Source organism: Fringilla coelebs (assembly GCF_963513975.1).
Source record: "Fringilla coelebs genome assembly, chromosome: 2".
In the NCBI taxonomy this organism is placed as follows: Eukaryota; Metazoa; Chordata; class Aves; order Passeriformes; family Fringillidae; genus Fringilla; species Fringilla coelebs.
In genome coordinates this window covers 38,786,666-38,805,315 of record NC_140029.1, presented here as the reverse complement: position 1 = coordinate 38,805,315, position 18,650 = coordinate 38,786,666, and the positions used below count along the sequence as shown (strand labels likewise).

Below are 18,650 nucleotides of genomic sequence, written 5' to 3'. Positions count from 1 at the left end.
ATATTTGAAAGTGAGAGGACTAAAGGGAAAAGTTCATCAGCTGTTATTTTTACTATCTGATGTTCTTTGGTATACACTGTTTTCATTAATTAAGCACTTATTGTAGAGGGCAAGCTAACACACTCCTAAAACTCCATCCTTATGTAATGACAGCACAAATACTACCGGCAGAAATTTCATTCTAATGCCAAGAGACCCCATAAAAATGGAAACTCTCCAAGAAATGGAAGAGTTTACATTCAGCAGCTGCAACTGCTCTTTAATGCAATTTGAAGACAACGTCTCAGGCTCCTTTGCAGATCCTGAGAGTGTGTTCAGCTGCAGTCAGTACTATGACTATGACTTTGACTTACATTGGCAATACCTGTGCTTGCTTTGACACTCCTTAGAAGGATCCTTGTGGATGACTTGTTAGTCACCAGAGTATGTATTCAGCTTCTTGTCACTTGCTCAGTACAGGTTCCCATCACAGATGAAGGGTCACAGGAAAGAAGTCAAACCCCTACATGTGTAGTGCAATTAGTATCTAGGCACTGCTGTTACTGAAACAGATCTCTGACTAACTTTTAGGTCAGTCGAATAATTTGGTATAAGAGATGAAAAAATTTGAACTGGTTTGAATTGGGTCAAGCTAATTTATATAAGTGACCGTAACATTTTAAAATAGAAAGATCATGAGACAAGGGCCAGTGCCCCAACACAATGTCACAGTGCTGGCCATTTTTACTGTTGTCACAGGCTGAACACCACTTGTTTTCCTAGTTTCTCTGGCAGCTGTGGCTGAGCTGCTGGAGGCTTTGTCACACTCGACCACAACGGGAATTTAGGTAGTCCCAGAGCTAAGGGCCACAGAAGCTAAAAGGATAGGGAGGACATGGCTGTTGCTCTCTGTTCTATTAAATATATACCTGTGGCATGGACACATAAATATGGGTTATCTAAGTACTCCCAAACTTTGGAAGGAGAAGCTCAGGCAGTTGATTCCCCTTAATCACTTACAGTGCCTAGTTAATAATCACAATACACAATCCTTTGCCACAGACTGATCACCCCATTTTCCCAGAAGTAGTTTAGTTAAGAGGTAACCTTAGGGAACCACCCCCTCCACCCTGAGCAGGTCCCTGACAGGGTCTGCAAAGCAACACAGCACAGAAGTGGGGATTCATGTTACTTGTGCTATGGGGCCACTGGGCAAACCCAAGAGAAGAAAAGTCCAAATAAGGCTCCAGCTCTGCTGGATGAGCCAAGCAACTGTTTTTCTCCCTGCTTGTCTCATCTAGCAAATGAAAAATCCTGATTTTTGGTTCAGCTCTAGGGCAATTTCAAATCAGACATGAAAAGCTAATCACAATGAGTTCTGGTCTGAGAAAAAAAAAAGTCAATAGCATTTTCATTTCATGTTCAGGTTAATTTTGACTTCCTGGTTACAGCACAAACTTTTGATATAAAAACACCCAAAATGAATTGCTGAAAGTTATGAAAAAAATGCTGTAGTATTCACTCTGTTATCCTGAGGCATCAACCAGTGTCTTAAAATACATAATTTTAAATTATCTTGCTTGTCCACAGAAAAGGTGAAATTTTTCAGCCTGCCCTTTAATATAATTAGTATCTTATTGTTCTTCTGAAAGTCCTTTTCCTTTGATCTAACTCAAAGAAGCATTTTGACAACTAAACTGGGTGAACAGAAACTTTAATTACTTTATTTTTATTGCTTTTATGCCCTGCATGGAATAGCATTACAATATTTGAAATCTGTCAGTGTGAAAACAAAACATCCTACAAAATTTTTCCTAGGAAATTAAAAATGCAGATAAATAATAATTGTGGCATCTATCCTGTAGTCATTTCTTTATGATACCAGAGAGACATATGTATCTGCATGGATGCACACACAGGCATGTACAATTCCAGATGGAGTTTTAAAGAACACCCTGAAATTTAGCAATGTGCATAACTAAAAAGACAGATCCACAAGCATATGTGTATTTGTTCCACATTTGTAAACATGCTCAGCACATGCCATTCAAGTATTTCAAAATTAATCTGTTCACCCTAATTTATTTAAACTAGATGTTAATTCATACCCAGTTTCATGCTTTATGTTAGATTTATGATACTGCTATCCAAAAGCCATTATCATATATGGGATCAATATAAAACAATATTTTACATATATTTTTAGAAATTTAAATTAATACATTGGCACAGGCAGATTCAGAACCCCAACTACTGGTAGCCAATGAATTACACATTACAGCTTGCATTAGAAAATCCCTCAAATCCCAAGAGGGCAGCAGCATGAGGGCATATTATTAAAAGCATTGCTGGCTCTCAATCACTGCAATGCAACGCATTCATTTAAGTGATTCATTTAAACTTAGATAATTGTTTTTATTTAACCTCCTCTCGAAGGGGAAAGAAAAAAAAAGTTGTCTCTGTGCACTGAGTATGATTTAGGCTAAAAATGAAGTCTCTCTGCTTATAGTACCTGTACAGATACAGGCCATTTTTGATCACTGTCCCTTGGCAAAGTTGTGCTCTGCCTCAAGACAGTAAATAAGCATAGACTGGTACACATGGAGTAGAGAACATTAGATATCTAGAAGTGGCTAGAATATCACCAGATGTTTTCAATATAGGATGATTAAAATTTTATTCCTCATTGACCATACTCAGTATCAATTAAGTACTGAGACACTGATTCAGCCCTTAACTAGCTTTAAGCATCTCAAAAGTTCAATTAGGCAATGTGCTTAAATGTCTTGCTGAACAGGATAAATTGCCTGGATAAATCTGTGAACAAGAAATAATTTATCCCAATAGTCCCACAATATTTCTGTACAGAGTCTGTGGAGTGCAGCATCAATCCAACAGGTGAAGGAGAAAATTGACTCCACCTCACTTGATAGGCATTCTTCAATAACAAGATTGTTGCAAAAGACATAGGACTATTACTCTGACATGTTTTTAAGTGCCTGAAGAATGTTACGATTGCATACATATGTATACCACCGGAAGGACATGAATTGATGTCTCTAGGGAGTACAGTGCCTGGTTTCTATGGCATCTGTTACAAAACTGGTCTTTCAACCACCATGTGCTCATGTGAGAGCAATCCTTCTTACAGCACCTTCTCCTTATTAGAGCAGTTCTTCAAAGAGGGTTTTCACACCTTAAGAGACACATTACTGTGGTGGATTCTAGCTTCCTGTTTTCTGCTAGCCTAACTTTCTCTGCTGAAAATAGAGATGGGGGAAAAAAAAAGGGATTTTTTTATTCTGGTATTCTATTAATTTCATAGGATATCACCAGAAAGCCATTCCAAATTAGAAAGCTTTTTGTGCAGTTTCCAGATAATTTAAAAAAAATCCCCAAAACAAAACTTAAGTAGTATACTTGTTGATAAGGTAATAAAAAATAAAAAATAATTTGAAATGGTTGATTAGGTAAAGAAGTTAATAAGTAAAAATGACTTAACTAGAGCTGCAAGGTTTTCTGTATTTGTTAAAAGGAACCTTATGTCTGTCCCTGTACAAAACCAGGCACTGCCCAGCTGCTGACTGGAGAGCTACTGCATGTTAAAAATACCACAGCAGACATAAAAATGGCTGGTAGACCATGATGCAAACAAATAGCAATGGTGCAGCTTCCAAAGAGGGAGCAATACATTAACTAGGGCTCAGAGGAATTGTCACTGTGCTCTGTGCTATCCATTTTCATTAGTGACCTGAGGGACCCTATGAACCCAGCTTCATCAAAATCACACCAAGCATATGATGAAGGAGAACAAAAACCTTTGAGAACAGAGAATGATTATGCAGTTCTGAAGACTTAAAAGGTTACTCTCAATAACTGTGATTTAATGTCAAGCAACAAATTCAGAAAGTATAGAACCTAAACAAAAAATGGATACTGCTGTATAGAAAGTACTAATACCAAAATAAGCTTAGATCAGATGACTGATAGAAGATTTTTCTTTTAGGTATCAAGAATTTTAGGGTTTTTTTCTGCTAGACATCTAACTCTGAACATGCAATTCTGAAAAAAAAAAATCCAATCCTATTTGTTTCAGAAGAGATGTTTCTGCTTTGCCGTATTGCCAGAACACAAGGGAAAAGCACCAAGCTAGTCTAGCACACTCTAGCAATAAACTTTAAATAAATTCAGAGAACTCCATACTAAACAGACCTTTTTCCTGAAACTCAAATTAAATGAATGCTGAGCTGGGATCTCTCAAAAAAAAGCTCTCTGATGAAGTAATACTGTATTTCTTCATTGACTTTAGACAAGTTATCTGATGAATATTAATACACTGCTCTCTTACATATATAGGTCAATGATATCTAATTAATTTGTCTTTATTCTGAAAATCAGGGTCACCTACTGCCACAAAACAACTTCCACACACTATTCAACACAATTATAATAGCCTACAGACCTATTTTTTAAAGCTTTAAATTTTATCTTATTTCAGTATTCTATGAAATGAGATGTAATTTACAAGCTGAATTCATACTGGGAAAGTAAGGTCAGCTGTATCATAAGTATTCTGTTTTCAACAATGTTTTGGTGCTTTTTTTGAAACAACACAATATAAAAGCAAAATAAGTATAGATGTATATCAATGGTAGTAGAACCTCTCAGGTTACAAATCTGATATAGCAAATGCTAATTGCTAGGGTAGCAAATAAAAACTTCTTTTTTACAAATATATTTCTAATTCATTAAATCATACAAAAGAGCAGATTCTCACACCAAATGCAGAATAAGTTGTTTAGTCACCAACACTTCACACTCTAGATTTAAAGCTCCCCCCCACAACTGAGTCAATGTAAATAGCCAAAACTTGTGACTCAATTCTATTTTCCTCACACAGATTACTGCTGCCTTGGGGATGCCTCATGGTAGCTGTCGGTATTTAGATGCTGATCTAGGAGGTTGCAGGTCTCTGAGAGCCCTGTGTCCTACTTGAGCATCTTGGATACATCAGTAACACCAAATGCCTGCCCATGGGTAAGTGCATCAACTTAAAAACCATTCAAATTAAAAAAAAAAGACACTTCCTATGATCAGCCAAGTCCTCAGCCTTTGTTTTCCTCCGGCACCTTCAGCCAGGTATAGAGCATATAATCTTGTTCTCCAACCAAAAACTTTCCTTAAGGAAGAGCATTTATGGAGAAAAAAAGAAAAATACTCATGGCATAACTATAATTAATTGCTGTAATTTTATACCAATAAAAATGAGAAAATATGTGGTTAAGATTCTTATGACAATATTATACAGAAACATTGTGGAGAAGGGAAGTTTTAAATTACTTTTCTAATTATAACTTATCCTCTTAAAGGCTCAGATAATTCATGGCAACTGCTATACACCTGATGATACCATTAGGCAGTAAAAAATATTTGAATTTTTATTTAGTATTCCAAGTTACATTTGTTTTCAGAAACTCTGGGAACTTGAAAGACAGGAAGCCTAGATGGAAAATTGCTTGCTTTTTACCTGATTCCTTGCAAAAAGTTAAATTGAGAAAGGTTAAAGTTTATTTGTTGCATAGTGACCATGAAAACAATCTAAGCACCTAGGCAAATTTCCTTTGATTTTTCCTTTTATATGTATCTCTTATATAAGCCATGCCTTAATTCTTTGTGTGCTCATCCAATCAAGTACTTTTCTCCTTCTTCTTTTCCTTCTCTGAGTGGGAAATTCTGCACATACAACTGCTGTTAAGAGATGGCTCATAGACTACTTCCTTACACTAATGCTCTTTTTACAGGCCTAACAATAGTAACAGTTGTTCCTGCACAATTGTTAGAATAATAATATTGTGCTATAAGAATTTTCACAGCTTTGTTTCTATCTCAAAGTCTTCTGCTTACTATTTTCATAATTATTACCCCATTATGACCTCAGCCTAACAAGGACAATATTAAAAAATAAATCACTGATATTGATATTTCTAAAATTTGCAGTAGTAAGCCATTATGATTGGGCATAATTTTTTCAACTTTGCATTCAGTCTTATCACTGTAGTGAGACACATATGTGATTGTTAACTTCAGTGAAATGGCAGCATACTGCAATCGAGTTCTACTGATACACTTTCTAATTTGTGCAGAAAGAGATGACAACTTAGAATGGTGCTGCTGCTGGAGCCATTACAGGTTCTAGAGAACCTAGAACTGTCATTCAAAATCACTGGTGAAAGTGAAAGAAATGTCAGAGAGTACCTCTCTGGTTTAAGGGCTGCAGATTTGTTTAGGCACAATTCTTCCTCTGATGTTTTATAATCTTAGTGTTCCTGAGTTTTCCCAAGGGTCATTTTTAAATATTTTACTTTTGGTCAAATTTAAATATAAAGTTTCACGTACCATACTTTGAGAGCCAGTTTCCTGTTTCTGATCCAACAACAAAATCTGTGTTATCTTTTAAACTCAAAGTGCAAAGTTTTCATCCATATTTAATGTTTCTCATAATTATATCTGTAATTATAACTATAAAGCTTTCAACTCTTTCTGGTAACAGATTTTCTCTTATATCTATTCATTACTTTTATCATATTGAAAGATAAGATAGGGCATGCTTAAGGACTCATGGCTTTACAAACAGCATAAACACAAAGCTTAAGCTTTGGCAACATTCCATATTTTACATTTTAGCTTGGCAAACACAGATTCTACTAATCAAGAATTAGTAACTGAAGAGAATACCAGACAGCATCTGCTAAGGATAATTATATTCAAATCAACAAGCCCAAATAACCGAGGGCATCTCTTCCATTAATTTTTGATCAATCCTGAAATAGCAGGGAAATTCCGGAAGAATGCTAATGTGCCATTAATTTTTAAAGAACAAGCAGCCCAAGTGCTTAGCCTAACATCAAGCAAGACAAAAGAAAGAGCAAGCTGATAAAAAGTCTATTTGGAAAGGAGTAAAGAACATTAATGTAATAAATGGCAGCCAGAATGGATTTAGAGAAAATAATTCTCATCATAGCAACATGATTTTTGTAAGATTACAGATTTTTCAAATAAAATTGCCTATCTTGGACTTTGTAAAGCAATTCATTCAGTAACATATGACTGATTACAAAATTGGCACTATATAATATCAATAAAGTACCAGCTAAATGGGCTGAAAACTGATAAACTGACATGTCAAAAAACACTTCCCAGTAAAATGATCAAAATTATCTACCAGAATCAATGAGGGAGAAACATATAAAAATAAGAATAAGGATAGAAACATAAATAACAATAAGAACAAGGCATTATGACAAGTTATCAAAATTACTTGGTTAGCCTGATCAAACAACCTAAAATGTGCTTTAATACAGTCAAATGCAAGGTTATAATGGCAGGATCACTGAAAGCAAATCTTACGGCCTATGGCCTGTGGATTAAAAGGGATAAGAGGATGGAAATACTGTGTTATAGAATATTGGTGCCACACAAAACTTGAGAGGAGGGGATATAACAAGGCATCCTCTCATATTAATCCCAATAACATCATGGCAAGAAAAAACTGCTTCCTCAGACTGTACACACAAAAGCAATAATGAATTAATGTTCCTCTGTGCAAGAAACTCCTACAAATTATGATTAGTATTACACACAGATTTTTGATCGTGGTTTTATATTTTAAAAACTGAGGAAAGCATAGAAAAAATGAAAATGATAACACTGAAGAAGATGGTTTGCAGTAAAAGATCTAAAAAGCTAAATTATGTTAGTTTATTGAAAAACATATTAAAAGGTGCTTCAATTGTTCTAAGAGGATTCACACAGAGAAAATACTAGGAATTAAGGTTCTGTGTAATATGGCATAAAAATTATAACAAGAATAAGAATAGAAAACTAACAGTGGAAGCCAGACAAATTAAAATGATGAATTAGGAACACTTTTTAACAGTGAAATAGTTTTTGTAACAAACAAAAAGTTCCCCTGCCTATGACTGGTCTCCTGCAAACCAGTCAAGAATAGATATACACCTAGGAGATGCACTGGAGTCAGACACAAGCTATAAGATGTCATAGAAGGGAAACAAATTGAAGCCAGACTAGATGATCCAATAATTACTTTTAAGTTTAAATTCAAGATATAGATATGTGATATCTTACTACTGCTAATATATTTTCTTTCAGTAATTTTTCCCAGTGTTAATGATTTTTTTAGTATCTTGCAATTAGATCTTTTATTCACTATTTATCTGTTCACTTTCAGGCTTCAGTATTGGGGTTTTTTTTCCTAGTTTTCACAATCTTGTAGTGTCTAAATTGGAGTCTGTGGATAAAACTTGGATAGTCTTACTTTTTTTTTGCCAAGTTTAGAAGATGAAAAATATTTACATGTTTATTCAACAAATTAAGAAAAGTAATGGTCTTATGCACTTTCTTCTCTTGCCCATATTCAGTAATAAGGCACCATTACATCAGAATGCCTATTATGTGAGGCAGCAATACTGAGTAAAGTTGGGTTTGATTATGATTGTAGTATTTTTTTCATTTCACATGTGACCTAAGTTAGAATCTAAAAATGTACCTTTGATGTTCCTTCTATTGCTACTCACTGCACAGGAATTTTGAACAGATTCAGATTAAATCACCAACCTTATCTCACACTTCAGGGTGCAAAAGTTCAAAGATCCAACACCTCTTTGCTGAGCCCCTAGAAGGAGCTGCACAAGTAAAGACTGCAGCTCTGATGTCCTGACTTACCCTACCTCATTTTAGGCAATGAAGACAGAGAGAGAGAAATACATCTCCAGAGGTTCAAGGCCAGTGGGTTCATCCACACTCCTGAGGCACCCTTCTCTCTCTGACAGCTAGAGAGGAAATTCAGGGTATTTAGATTCCTAGCACAGGTGCTAACATCAAAGTCAGATGATTCTGTCCTCATGGCACCTATGTTACAGAAAGGCAATAGTGTCTTGAAATGAACCAAATGAGAATGCACAAATGAAAACAGGATGGTTGCAGGTACTCAACAAATTTGACAAGCTATTGGTTTGATCACTTGTTACTGGCATTACAGAAAATTAAATTCAGCTTAGCCATTACCCTTCAAACTAACTAAGTCATTGAAGTTCACCAGAGAAAAATGAGTAAAATAAGAAATACATCCTATGGAAAGTGCTGAAATGTACATATAAGCACTAGAAAAAAGGCTCAAAAAAGAAAATGTCAGAAGTTCCAGTATGCATTTGTTTATAAAGTAACATGCACAAACAGTACTATTTTGAGATTTCATCAAATTCCAAATGACATAACAACTCTGTAACACCCCATTTTTGTGACTGCAACAGTCAGTCCTGACAAAGCTGAATTCAAATGGCAATTGCATGCCATGTATGCTAATGCAAAACTTGTTTCAGAAGAATCAAAACATGAATTAATGGCATTTACAGAATGAAGGAGGCTGTCACTCTGAGTGCATAATGTACAGGACATAAACAGGAAGAGTTAAAATCAAGTCCAGCTAGCTTGCGTGAATCTGAATGTCACTGAGGTACATTAAATTAGACTTATTTACAAATTGATCTCATACATACAGTACTATCATAATCCAAAACTGTGGCATTGTGTGTTTTTAGAAGTATTAATTGGCGAGAGAGAGGCTACAAAAAACAGCATTTATAGAATTCAAAAGAAAGAGTAAAAAAACACCTTTCTTGTTTTTCAAATGAACTGAAGTTTGTATAACAATCTAAGCTGAAGACTGTATCCAAGTTGATTTTCAAGTATGTTCAGGACCACTTCAAAAAATCCTAAGGTTATATATTGGAGTTCTCTGGATGAAATACAGAAAAATATCTTCTAAGTTGCTGTTTAACCACTATAGGGACCAAAGCCAATAATCTGCACTGTAGGATTTGAAAATCCCAAAATTGACGTTCATCTGGAAATTACTTCCATCAAAGCTTACAATCACTTTTGGACACTGCATCCACAAAGCAGAGTTAGCTACAACCAATGAATGGGGAAGGTTTTCCTGACTCTTTCTTTGGACCACTGCAACATCCAATTTTATCTCACTAGACTTTTTTCTTTAGGCACCAGACACGGTGATCTTCAGAATGATAAAAAAATGCTGCCCTAAATCCAAATCTGAATCCAAATTTGAATCCAAATCTGAACTACATGCAAAACTAATTCCTTCCTAAAGGTTATGTTGACAAGTGTGAAGACCATACACAGGATGCCTTCATCAAATGCATTTACACACACAAGTCACAAAGATCTGAAATGGCAGGTGATGTGACTTAGCCTAGAAAAAGGGGCTGCTACCACTGAGCACCTAAGAAAAAATTTTCAACATCATCCAGCTCACTCAAAAAAGAAACTAGCATTTGGTGACTGGCCATCTGACAATGCCCATCTGCCAAAGCTCTCACTTTACCTGGGAGAAAACAGCTTGGTATCTCCATTTGATAGCATGACTGGTACTCACAGTAGGCAGGAAGACTTACTGCCAAAACTGGATTGCTGTTTTATGTGGTGAAAGGGCTTCTCTGTCAGGGCATTGCAGGCAGAAGTATCATTAAAATACATAGCTGCAGACCTACAGTAAGATCAAATAACTTTTTCAGGGATCTAAAGTATTGCTGGGTTTCCAAGAGACCCAAATGCAAAATCTCAAATTGGTCTAGCCTTCAAGCCTTCAGGCTACCTCCAGCTCTAAAGAAAAATTGAATGAGGCATTGACAGATTGTAACCAGAACTTTGTCCTCAAATAGCAGCTGAAAAGCCCTTCTCATTAGCCTGCCAGGTAGAAGGTGTACAATAAGTTGGTTTGGATTGTAGTATTAGTACTGCCACTGGGCAATGGCCATGGCAATTAAGAAAAGAGGCAGACAGCACAAAAGGCTAAACCGTACCAGGTAATGACTCTTGTTCCTACCGCCTTGGCAGGCACCCCTAAGAAGAAGAAGGGATGAGGATGCTAAGCCTTTATTTGAGGCAAACTGGAGATGAAGACAAGGAGCTGAAAGGAAGAAGGTGGCAGTGATGTACAAATTTGTGAAGAAAACTGGTCAAATCACACATCAGTGAACCCAGCACAGTCTGCTACAACAGGGACAAAAGGGTGGCAAGTATTTTAGGCACTGGAAAAGAGCGAATGTGGTATGCATTTGTGCCAAGTACAAACAGTGTAGTTCACTGAGTATAAAGGCAGGTCTTCTCCACTAAGGAGTGACATTGGATTTGGGGGCTTCCCTTGAAATTTATTAAAAACTCTTCTATCTTTCATGAGAGAAGGAGCAGGGGAGTGAGGGCCCAACAACATAAGCAGTAATAAGAGACATATGTAAAGATTGAGTACAAACGTATTTTATGTAACTGGAACAAAAAAATTAGTAATAGCACCTCTGATAGTAAAAAGCATGTTTTGGTGGGAGGTTTGGGCATTCCATGTGGGGAAGGATAAAAAATGGAGTTGGAACATTCATGAATAGGCTCTCATCTTAGTTGGTACACAAAGGGAGAGAAAATATAAAAACTGCAGGAAGCCAGTCTCTCACTTCTGTCCTAATGTGCAATAGCTCTGCATCCAATCCTCGTCACTTCCAATGTGTCTCCCTTTAAAAGGGATGTAGCAAAGGCAAATTGTTCTTCAGATGCCCAGGATAACAATACCTGACCCTTTGTTATGCCAAGAGAGACCACATAAAATCACAGAAAAATAAGGTTGGATACAATCAGCAGGACATTAAATATAGTTCTTTGCCCCAGTCTATTTCTACTTTTCCCAAGAGAAGCTCCCACAGGCTATTTTAAAGATCTTTAGGAGTGAAACTGGGAGCCTGTCTAAGAAATAGCTGAAACTTTATACCTACCACTGCAAACTTTTTTCCCAATGTCCTGTCTTACATGAAATTTTCGTCCTGAAATTTCGTACATGTACTTCGTATTCTAGTGTATTACAGAAAGAGCGACCAGATTCCCTTAGTCTGTGCAAAAGTGCTTATCCACACAAAACCTGTGATATGTTCACTACTCTTTTATAAAAAACTGCTGAACACTCTTTATCAACACTGCTCTCTCTTTATATATATTTGTCTCCTTTAGACTCTCTCCAGATGATGCCTATATGTTGTAAGATACTACAATTTTACATTTTTACACGAGCACAGTACTGTTGATCTCTGTTTTTTCATAATGCTTCCAAATCACTTTATGTAGAACTACCTTTTCCACATGACTCACTATGCTGTATTTGTACAGCTGGTTTTTCCTAAGTGCAGTATATTGTCCCTGCTGCCTTTCATCCAACTTTTCAGAGCCATTCTTCAATTTTTCAAGACCATTTTCATTCTAATCTTGCCTTCCGAAACATGCGTAGTTCTTCCCAACCTCACATCATCCTCAGTGTTGCAAGTGTGCCGCCATACAGGATATTAATGAAACTCCAAAAAGCACATGGCAGACTTAGGAGGATCCCCATTCTTTCTGTTCAGATATTAATAGCATCTCACCGAGCATATTTTTTAAGCAGTTTTGGACCTATTCTATGATTATTTTCACCTCAACCATGTTTCTCCTGCCAGCTTACAAAAATGTCCTGTGAGACTGCTACAAAGCCTTTCTAAACTAAAGAAATATGACACTCAACTCTCATTACTGTTATGCTGCCATAGGCAATTATATTTGTTTGACATGGTTCATCCTTTAGAAATCCATATTAGCTCCTACTCAATTCCTTGTTTTCTTCCAACTGCTTACAAAAGTTTTTTTTATTTACCACAGAATTCTTTCAGGGCAAGAAGTTAAGCCTACAGTATCCCAGATATAATTCCCTGGCTTTTCTTGTCCTGTCTCCTTCCTCCTTTTATAGACTTCTGCTGTTTTCCTGCTTCCCACCCACTCTCCACAAGTTCTCAGAACTAATAAAATAGCTGAGATGATGGCTTCAGTGTGCTCACAAATATCTTGGGATGGATGAATATTCCAGCATTTCCCAGGCCTTATTGAATTGCATTAATCCAAGGGAGAGGAATAGAATTTAGGCATCACATTCATCTTCCAAGCAACAATAAAAAACTGAAAACATTCCCCTGGTTTTCAAAACAGTGTATTAAATAGATCACTCATGAAAAGAGATCTGAAACAACACAGAAACAGATCTCTCTTAAAATTCTTTCTCAGCATTCCTTATAAATGCTCGCACATCTAGAAGTGATGCACAGCATTTCAAGGCTGAATTAGATGTACTGCTCAGTGATAACTGTTATTTAACCTGTGAATGTTAGGACATCTGCAGCCTTCTCTATTAGTTGCCTGGATTCCTCTTGCAATATAAAGAACAGAACTTTCCTAATTTCCTTTATGTTTAAGAAATCAAACACTACCCAATCACCCATCAGGCAGATTCAGTGATGATCATTCTTGGGATTCCATTTTTCTGGTGATGTCTGGTCTTTCTCTCAATTTTGTGGAGGATATTCTGACTTCTGGAATCCTGGTTTCCTGCAGGTTTCTGTGGAAAGCTCAGTACTCACCAGGTGTTATTTCTCTACAGCGACTATTAGGTAAAATTTTTGTGGCTCAATATAAAACTTTCTGTACAGGAAGGAGGAGATTATGTTATTCAAATTCTTGTATTTATAGTGAGCCAATTTCCCAATAATGCATAAAATCCACTCCAGTTTACGCAAAAATACTTATTCTTTTAAAAAAAATCTCATAAAAATTAACAGGCTGAGAAAAAATTCAGTCAACTTAGATGTCTGCACTGTGACACAGAATTGTGTAAATTTAAATTGCTCCAAATCCTTATACAGACAAATACATGTCATTACTTAGCCACCAGGAGCTGAAGTAATTGGGTTCTCATCATTCTATCCTAGACCATCACTAAAAAGTTACCTTTTTGTTTAAAACTGAGCTGGAAAAACAAAAACAGTGTAAAATATGTGTTAAATTAATCAACAGTGTAATTACTTTGGGTAACTATCCGTATAACAATTCTAATAAAAAACAGGATTTCTGCTCAGAAATCACATGCCCCCTGAAAGTGACAAGAGCCCAACTCCTGAAGGCTCTTTCTCCTGGGCACCAAAACTGCTCACCACATCAGCACTCTCATCCATTCTTCTGACATGAGTCCATTTAAACTGAGTTACTTCCTATTTTGACTGGTTTTGGTTGGGGTTGAAACAACGTCAGCCCTGGAAAAGTAAATTTTTTTCAATTTCTCTTGTCCCTGAGGAATTTATACTAGAGACATGCTACCAGAAAGAGAGATTGTGAATAAGTCCCAAAGACAATATTAAAGCAGATCTGGTTATACACTAAAATCAATAAATTAATGTGCTCTGTTAAAGAAGTCCTATTACATTGATTTTTTTGAGCTTGGGCTTTGATTTCTTCCCTTTCTCAGAAACCTAATTACTCACACTTACTTTCCCACTGCTGATGTAAGACAGAATCTCAAATTCCTTTTGTTCTTTTTAATTGTCTTTATTTCCTCTATTAGATATTGTGGTGAACTTTCAGCTTCAGAGTCTTTGAAGCTGTTTTCTGACATTTTCATGGCTTATCCATAGACAGATGGAAAGCTGACCAGAAGCCTCTTAGATCTTTCCATTACTCAGTAATTACTTTTCTTATCTGTTTTCCTGGGCATCTCCTGCTTTAAACAAGAAACTTTGCAAAGAAGCATTTTAAATTGACCTCCATGTGACAGGTAGACAGGCCTACGGAAATATTCAGCCTATACCTTATCAAAAGTGTTAAAAAAAGGCACCTTAAAGAATGACTTTGGGAAAATAAATAGGTGAGTCCTACAATTTATGGCAGTTAGCCATATTAACTTTTTCTCTGTTGATGAGGCTTCCTTTCCCTTAGCTCCCATGCAGACTGAGATTTAAAAAAGGAAAATTTACTGTTGTGGAATACATATAAACTGATCATGTGCTTTAGAATTATCCTTGTGCAGACAAATGTATCTTGGAAGTAAAAATAAAGAAAGCAGTAAGTAGTTATAGAAATGATTTAGAAAAAAATTCTTTCTCCTGTACTGTGTTAAAGTACCTTTTGTATACTGGAGGTAACCAAGAGTAAATTACAGTAGATCTGGGAACACAACTATTTTCACCTTATATTGAATATCTCTGAAATTAATCTCAGATATAACAAAAAAAAAACAACTAAAAAAGCCCAAAACCAACAAAAAAACAACCCTGTCAAACTGTTTATAATATATATATTTATCAAGACAATTGGATTTTAAATTTCAAACACACCATTTAAAAAAAAAAACTAAAGAAGATCCATACTATGGAAATCCACATAAAACACCAATTCTTGACAGGAAAAGATATATTGGTTGGAGATATCATCAAGAAAAAAATTTTACAGCATAGTTGAAAAAAGATAAGTCATGATCATGAGGAAATAGAGTAATAAAATTGTATAAGAAGAAGACAATGTTCCTTATAGGGAAGAAAATTGTAAGAATACAGGAAAAAAAAGGACTTATCAAGCAACAATAAACTTTTCAGCCTTTGTAAGCAAGTCAGATTCTGCTGATTTCTCAGTCAAAATGAAAATCCAATTGTGGTTAGCTCACCAGTATTTTTGTTTGTGATGGCTAACATCAGAAAAAGACTCAGGAGCTGGAGAGACAGGAGGTCAGGCAGGGTGGGCATTGAGAAGGATGGAAAGATAAAAGAACTTTCTGCAGTCATAGAGGCAATAAGTGTCTGGTGAAGACACCATGTCCTTTCAAATAAAAAAGAGTAGGAAGATTTTAAGAAACCATTTTCAAAAGAAATTTGACTCCCTTATAATAATAATTCATAAGGCAGTAGACTTAAGAGTGATTTCTAAAATGTAAGAAATAGATCAAGTCTTGACCACAAAAATAAGATTTTACCCTTCCTGCTTGCCATGGAGTTCTTCCTAATAAGAGGCAAATCACCTAAAATTAAAGTTCTCACAGGTGGTCGTTAATTGGATGCTTTTCATTTTTCTAATCTTGACTTGGGAGCCCAGGATCTGGTTTGAGAAAATAATGAAAATTTACAGCTGTGACTCATTAATAACAGAAGTTATTTAAGGACAAGTACAGCCAACTCTGGCCACTCTTCATTGCTTGGAACTGAGCCACCTGAAACAGAGAGACAGACAGACAGCCTCTGAGAGGAATGTTTAACCCTCATTATAAAATCGAGAAACTGAACCTCAAAGACAAAAGTAAAATTTGGCAAGGCAATTTTCATACTTTTGTGCTCTATTACATCCCAGCTAATAAGCTTTCCTGGATTCAGAAGTGACATGTCCCCTTCTTTCTAACTATATTTTGGACCAATATCTGTCCCAGAACTGTTATTTCTTTCTCTATATTTATTTTTCTAGCCCATGGTGGAAATTATAAATTCTGGAGCTAACTCCAGGAAGGTCAGTCCTGATCTACATGAAGAAGGCACACCCTAACTCCAACCTGAGCTTCTGCACTGCATTCCTCAAAATTTGAAACAGGAACAAATAGGTGTAAGCCTTCACAACATATAATGACAAGTAATACAGACAAGAAGAGGAAATCAGTGTTTTCAGAGTAGGAATGAATAGTATGCCAAAATTGAGGTATACATCCACATGTCAATAACAAAGTATGTTGCTCTTTGGAGGAGCACCATTCATCAGAATAATTGGAGGAACACTTTCAGGGAAAAAAGTGGTGTCCAATGTGACTGTAGTCAGGATGCACAATCATGGGAGCCCATTTAAAATTGTAAGTCTGGTCTGGAGATGGCAAAAGTGATTAACTGCTTACTGAAGGTGCCTATGCCAGGTACCATAAAAGTAACTTAAATTAGATTTCTAATACTTATACAGGTAAAATCATATAATTGCTAACACTGAAAGAAAAAGCTGTTAAGGCTACATATTCAACCTCAAGTCTGAAATTCCCTCTGTTCTGCATACTTGACTTTTCCAACTTTAACCCTATTTAGGCAGGTTTTAAATTTTATTTTATACACTGGATATTTGTCCCTTTTAAGGTTTTTCTGTAATCCAGCCTTTCAAAAACCTAAAATTGAAGGGTTTCTGTATACCATTTAAAAAAAAAACACTAATGAAAAAATTAGCAGAATTTTATGGGCAGCCCCAAAGTTACAAAATTAAATTTCCATATGGCAAACATTACTATGTCACATTTCATCTTTTTCCGCTGATTTCAAGGCAAAGTCATATTCAGTGACAGAAGCAATTACATGATGCCCAATCTTTCCTGCATTTTGTATTCTACTCGTTTTTTTAAATAACATTCTGTAACTCACAGAATTGCAGAGCTTCTCATTACCACAAGCAAATTTTTTACAAAGAATTTTTCCCCATGTCTACAGGAAACTCTCAAAATATCTGTGCTATAAAGGTTTTCTCTTAAAAAAGAGAGGAACAGTTAGAATGAAAGAACATATGTGCATGAAGTATATGAAGATCAGCTCCACATTTTACTATATTGTTGATTATATAATTAGGAAAGTGTCCCAAAGTAATTTTCTTTTTAATTTAACAAAATATCATATTTTAGTATTTGCTCTGGCGTGTTCTCAAATGATTTTATAACCCTTTTTGTATCTGCCACTTCTAATTTTATATTTGATAGTTTTTAGGTTCTATTTTAGAAAAAGCTTTGACACAGAGTTTTGCAATCATCAGAAATTTTATTCAGCTCACTAGCAGATTAAGTGGTGTTTTGCTTTCTTACAATGCTTACTCTATTAATTTTATGTTCTGAAAAATTCAAAACAGGAATAAAACGATCCAATTTTTACTAAAATAAAGGCCATAACTCTAGAGCCAACATCTCTCTATCCAAAGGAACAGTATCCAAAGGAACAGGGACCAAACAAAGAAACAGATGCAATAGAGTCTCATGATGTAATGGTACTCAGGGACACAGTCAAACCCTTAATTCAACAGGAATGGTAAGCATATTATCTGTGATTTTATGAGCCATGCCAGTGACTTGAGAGACTACATTGTACTTCGAGGTAATCTTGTGGTTAAGTACATGTTGAATCAAGAACATGATGTACGCTCAATCACCAGCGTAAAATATTTAACATCAGTATTTTGCAAAGGCTGGGGAAAAAAAGGGTCGTTGAATCTGAGCATCAGGTCGCAGAGAATAATTCAGAAAGGGCCAGAGATACTGGAAGAGGTTGCCCAGAGAGGTGGTGGATGCCCCACCCCTGGAAACATGCAAGGTCAGGTTGGACAGGAGCTCTGAGCAAACTGATCTAATTGAGGAAGTCCCTGCTAATCGCAGGGAGGTTGGACTAGATGACTGTGAAAGGTCCCTTCCAGCCCAAACTATTCTGTGATTCTATGATTCTAGGGTGTCTTTAGGTCTGGCCCCATAAAAAGACATTCTAGGGAAAGATAGAAGAGTGCAAAAGCTGATGAATCATCAGTGACCCAGGTCGGCCACAAGTGGCAATGCTTTTCTTAAAAGCCCCCTCTGCTTTCCTGCTCTGTCACCTCCCTGCCCCACCCAACATACAGTCACTCAGCCCCCTAAGTCAGACTGTAGCCAAATGCTACAAATTTTAACCTCTCTGTCACAGTTAAAATTTGTATTTTTCATAATTCTTACTACTTTTGTTTCCTCAATTTGCCTTAGTGCATTTTGCTGG

General features: G+C 36.1%; 1 protein-coding gene across 2 annotated transcripts in view; it reads right to left on the bottom strand.

Annotated features, from left to right (window-relative positions):
* The window catches only part of NALCN (sodium leak channel, non-selective), a gene marked incomplete at both ends in the record, with an annotated part of 210,973 nt that overhangs the window by 170,188 nt on the left and 22,135 nt on the right, over positions 1-18,650 (bottom strand). The gene's annotated exons all lie outside the window — the stretch shown is intronic.